Below are 5,603 nucleotides of genomic sequence, written 5' to 3'. Positions count from 1 at the left end.
CCAAGAGCCCTGGCCTTGGAAAGAGCCACAAGTCCCGCCACACTATTGTGGCTCTCACCGTGCAGCTTGGAGAGGGTGCAATACTCTCCAGTCCCACTATTTCTGCCAATACAAGTAATGTTTGTAAAATTCTTACCCAATAGCCTGACCTGTGGTGGTGCAGTGGATAGAGCTTCAACCTGGAACCCTGAGGTCACCGGTTCGAAACCCCGGGCTTCTCTGGTCAAGGCACATATGGGAGTTGATGCTTCCTGCTTCTTCCCCCTTCTCTCTCTCTCTCTCTCTCTCTCTCTCCTCTCTTAAAAAATTAATAAAGTCTAAAAAAGAAATTTTTACCTAAAAAACAGTTAAGACCATCAAAAAAACAATAGGAGGCAGGGGGATGGGGAGAGATGGAGGAGGGGATGGGGGATAAATGGTGATGGACAGAGACTTGATGGGGTGGGGAACACAGATATGTTACAGAATTGTGCACCTGAAACATGTATATACTTTGTTAGCCAGTGTCACCCCAATAAATTCAATAAAAAGGAAAAAAAGAAAGTAAAAAGGATGAAAAAATTTTAAGACATGCTGAGATCAGAGTAGTCAAATGGTTATTCTATCTTACCCTGAGACAGATTCTTAAACTTAAGCCTGCATCAAAATTTCTGGAGGGTTTGGCCCTGGCCGGCTGGCTCAGCGGTAGAGCATCGGCCTGGAGTGCGGGGGACCCAGGTTCAATTCCCGGCCAGGGCACATGGGAGAAGCGCCCATTTGCTTCTCCACCCCCCCTCCTTCCTCTCTGTCTCTCTCTTCCCCTCCCGCAGCCGAGGCTCCATTGGAGCAAAGATGGCCCGGGCGCTGGGGATGGCTCCTTGGTCTCTGCCCCAGGCGCTAGAGTGGCTCTGGTCGCGGCAGAGCGACGCCCCGGAGGGGCAGAGCATCGCCCCCTGGTGGGCAGAGCGTCGCCCCTGGTGGGCGTGCCGGGTGGATCCCGGTCGGGCGCATGCGGGAGTCTGTCTGTCTCTCCCCGTTTCCAGCTTCGGAAAAATACAAAGAAAAAAAAAATTTTTTTTTAAATTTCTGGAGGGTTTGTTAAAACACAGATTGCTGGGCAACTACTCCCAGAATTTCAGACTTAGTAGTTCTGGAGTAAGCTTGAGAATGTGAATTTCTAACAAGTTCTCAGGTGCTGCTGCTGGTTCTAGGGAAACCCTTTCAGAACCATTGCTTTAGGGAAAGGTGTTTGAATGCTAAAGGAAATGAGAATGTTGACATGAATCTATTGTGTGTTACCTAAACCGTTGCCTCTGCAGTGACCCAGAGGACTTGCCATCTACCAAGGCATTAAGAAATAGGTTGGGGCCATGGCCAGTTGGCTCAGTGGTAGAGCGTCAGCCTGGAGTGTGGAAGTCCCGGGTTTGATTTTTGGCCAGGGCACACAGGAAAAGCACCCATCTGCTTCTCCACCCCTCCCCCTCTCCTTCCTCTCTGTCTCTCTCTTCCCCTCTCGCAGTCAAGGCTCCATTGGAGCAAAGTTGGCCGGGGCGCTGAGAATGGCTCCATGGCCTCCGCCTCTTAGAATGGCTCCGATTACCACGGAGTAACACTCCAGAGGGACCGAGCATCACCCTGGTGGGCATGCCGGGTGGATCCCGGTCGGGCGCATGCCGGAGTCTGTCTGTCTGCCTCCCCCAGCTTCTCACTTTGGAAAAAGAAAAAAGGAAAAACAAGTAAAAGAAATAGGTTGGGCCTGACCTGTGGTGGCGCAGTGGATAAAGAGTTGACCTGGAATGTTGAGGTCTCTGGTTCGAATCCCTGGGCTTGCCTGGTCAAGGCAGATATGGGAGTTGATGCTTCCTGCTCCTCCCTTCTTCTCTCTCTCTCTCTCTCTCTCTCTCTCTCTGAAATGAATAAAATCTTTAAAAAATATATTTAAAAAAATATGTCGAGCGCTGGCTGAGTAGCTCAGTTGGTTAGAGCGTCAAGGTTGTATCAGCATCCTGATACATCAAGGTTGCAGGTTGATCCCCAGTCAGAGCACATACAAAAATCAATCACTGAATGCATGAATAAGTGCAACAACAGGTTCACTTATTTATATATATAATTATTTATAAAATTTTATGTGCCCCACCAAGGAATAGTTATTTCTTGAGCCCTGGGCAAAGTGGTTTGTAGCACATTCAAGAAGGCTTTACCTCGCCTGGCCTGTGGTGGCGCAGTGGATAAAGTGTCGACCTGGAATGCTGAGATCACCGGTTCAAAACCTTGGGCTTGCCCAGTCAAGGCACATATGGGAGTTAATGCTTCCTGTTCCTCCCTCCTTCTCTCTCTCTCTTTCACTCTCTCTCCTCTCTGTCTCCTCTCTAAAATGAATAAATAAAGACAAAAAAATACTTTAAAAAAAAAAGAAGGCTTTACCTAAGGTGACTAAGGAATGGGAGAATAGCTCTCCTCCTGTCATTCCTACAATTAACTGAAATGGAACACATGCCTCAAATAACATATAGAAAAAGATAGTGTTCAGTGATGTAATATGGTGCAAATGACGTGGGAATTGTACTCATATATTTTCTAATTTAATTAATTGTGTTTACATAGATTCTAGGGTCTCCCCGAATGCACCCCACCTTCCCCATGTTCCCCTCAACATCTCCTTTGCCTCCCTCCCTACGGCACCCCCCTCCTTCCCTTCAGGTTTATCCCATCCTATCACCTTTCCCTCTGTCCTCTTTTCTTCTGGTCCCTTTGATCCCTCCTCTGTCTCAATTCTGTTACTCAGTTCACATTGTTCCTTGGATTCCTCAAATGAGTGAGGTGATATGTTATTTTCCTTTCTCTAACTGGCTTATTTCACTAAACATAATAGTTTCCAGGTCCATCCATGTTGTTGAAAAAGGTAATATTTTCTTCTTTTTCATGGCCCCATACTATTCTGTACTCATATTTCTATCTATTGTACAGATCATCCTTAGATGAGGTAATTTAGATAGATTAAAAAAATATATCCTAAGACACTCTTGATTTCACAAACATTTCATTTCAACCTTCTTCCTTACAGAGCACGCTGATTTTTTTTTCTTTCTTTCTGCACAACAGCTCCAAAATGAATCATGTTTGATCCAAGCCATGGTTCTTAACCATGACTGTACATTAAATCCCTGTGAGAGAATTTTACAAATATTGATGCCAGGACACCATCCCAGAGCAATTAAATCAGAATCTCTGCAAGCTGGGTGTAGATGAAAACACGTTTTAAAAGCTTCCCAGGTTATCTTGATATGCAGCCAGGAGGCAGGACCACAGGTCTAAGCCAATCATGGCAATCTGGCCCCGTTGTTAGTGTACAGAGGAAAATACATGACCCTGTTTTGACTGATGAGACTTAAAGAGAATTTTGCTTCGGGTTTCTTGTACAAAATTTCCTTCCTGAAATAGGAGGAAAAAAATATAGAGAGAATAATATTTTAGTGCCAGTACTCCTGCTTCATGCTTGGGGCAATGTCATACGAGGACATAGTGCTCGGTTGTAGCAGCCATTTTGCAGTTGTGAAGAAAGACATTGCTGAGACAATAAAGACGGCAGAGCAGAAAGATCACAAGATTCTAAGTGTGTCGGTAGGAAATCAGAGCCACTGTAAACATAATGAGAATAAGGAATTTGTTATAAGAATATTAGACCGTATGCAAATGTAAGAGTTGTTGAGAAAGTGAAGGTCTGGCAAGGGAGTGAGAGGATCAGAGAAATAGATAGTAACTCTTCCACCTGAAGCACCGGTGTGAGTGGTCAGATCGGAGCTGGCAGAGAAACCAAGCTCGACTGCTTGCCCAAGAGGGACGGCAAAGGGAGTACCCAGGGAGAGGGTCCTTCAAGTTGTCACCTCTGGGGAAATAGTAGCCTTTGTGTAGCTATCATTCCTAAGGCTGGAGCTAAGTGTCCAGTCCTTTAGGTCAGTGGTCCCCAAACCCCAGGCCGTGGACCGGTACCAGCCCGTGGGCCATTTGGTACCGGTCCGCAGAGAAAGAATAAATAACCTACATTATTTCTGTTTTATTTATATTTAAGTCTGAACGATGTTTTATTTTTTAAAAATGACCAGATTCCCTCTGTTACATCCGTCTAAGACTCACTCTTGACGCTTGTCTCGGTCACGTGATACATTTATCCGTCCCACCCTAAGGGCCTGTCTGTGAAAATATTTTCTGACATTAAACCGGTCCATGGCCCAAAAAAGGTTGAGGACCACTGCTTTAGGTCAAGGGCTGCTATTATTTGGCAACACCAGCAGGTGGCAAGAGAGGCAAGACGCAGAAGGGAGCCGAGAAAGGACAGGGCAGGACTCACCAGGCGTCTCTGCCTCCACTGCCTCCCAGTCTGACAGACAGCAATGATCTGAGCAAAATGGCTTCAATTTCACTTATTTCCCAAATCTCATAAACTTCTTCTTTTAACCAGTTCTAAAGTGGAACTGTATGGGAAAGGGGATTCGGAGAAATGCAGTTCCCAATTTTAGCCAAGAAATAGTATAAACAAACAAGGTCTAATCCTTCTGGAAAGTCTAAATTTGGTGGTTTAAAATCAATAATAAAGGTACTGGACAGTTGGCTCAATGGGTAGACCATCGGCCCTGCATATGGACATCCCAGGCTTGGTTCCCAGTCAGGGCACACAGGAGAATTGACCATCTGCTTCTCTCCCAGACCCTCGCCCTCTTCTCTCCCTCTTTCCCTCCTGAAGCCAGTGGCTCCATTGGTTTGAGCGTCAGCCTGAGCAAGGATAGCTCAGTTGATTTAAGTATTGGCCCCAGACAGGGGTTGCCAGGTGGACCCCAGTCGGGGCATATGCAGAAGTCTGTCTCACTATCTCCCTTCTTTCCACTTAAAAAAATCAATAATAAAGACAAATTTGGAGATGATACCAGGTAACTATTCCTCACAACCTTGCCTTTCTGATCCTTCTTTTTTATTCAAATAAATCAATAAATAATAAGCACAGACTATAAACAATAATGGCATAAAGACAATTCAAAAGCTAAAAAAATATGTTTTAAGTGGCACAAATTAAAATTGCAAAAAGCAAACGTAATAAAAATAAGAAATTGATAGGAATTAAAAACACTAGATGAGAACAATAGAATAAAATGGGAAATAAAATCAGGAGACTTCTTTTAAAGGAAGATGGTAAGATAAAAAATATAAAAGAGGAACAAAAACCAGCATAAATTCAAACAAGGTTATTAAATTTTTTCTTTTTTTTTTCCTCTTTATATATATATACACATACATATATGGAACGCTTCATGGATTTCCGTGTCATCCTTGTGCGGGGTCCATGCTAATCTTCTCTGTATTGTTCCAGTATTTTTTAGTATGTGTGCTGCTGAAGCGAGCACTTTTTTTCCTCTTTTTTAATTAAGTGAGATCAGGAGAGGCAGAAACACCCACCAAGCTCCCTATGGGGGATACTTTGCCTATCTGGGATGTTGCTCTATTGCTTGACAACTGAGCTGTTTTTAGCTTCTGAGGTGGAGGCCATGAAGCCATTCTCAGTGCAGTGCCTCTGGCCAACTCACTTGAGCAATCGAGCCATGGCTGTGGGAGGGGGTTAGAGAGAAAGA

At 44.5% G+C, this 5,603-nt stretch overlaps 1 non-coding gene across 1 annotated transcript; it reads right to left on the bottom strand.

Moving 5' to 3' along the window:
• Positions 1-5,267: 5,267 nt before the first annotated feature.
• Positions 5,268-5,378, bottom strand: LOC136390254 (U6 spliceosomal RNA). Its single transcript, XR_010748683.1, has one exon. It is a non-coding gene; the product is annotated as a U6 spliceosomal RNA (small nuclear RNA).
• Between the last annotated feature and the right edge of the window lie 225 nt (positions 5,379-5,603).

The sequence above is a fragment of the Saccopteryx leptura genome, chromosome 1 (genome assembly GCF_036850995.1).
Source record: "Saccopteryx leptura isolate mSacLep1 chromosome 1, mSacLep1_pri_phased_curated, whole genome shotgun sequence".
NCBI classification, from domain to species: domain Eukaryota; kingdom Metazoa; phylum Chordata; class Mammalia; order Chiroptera; family Emballonuridae; genus Saccopteryx; species Saccopteryx leptura.
This window is presented reverse-complemented; position numbering and strand designations above follow the sequence as displayed.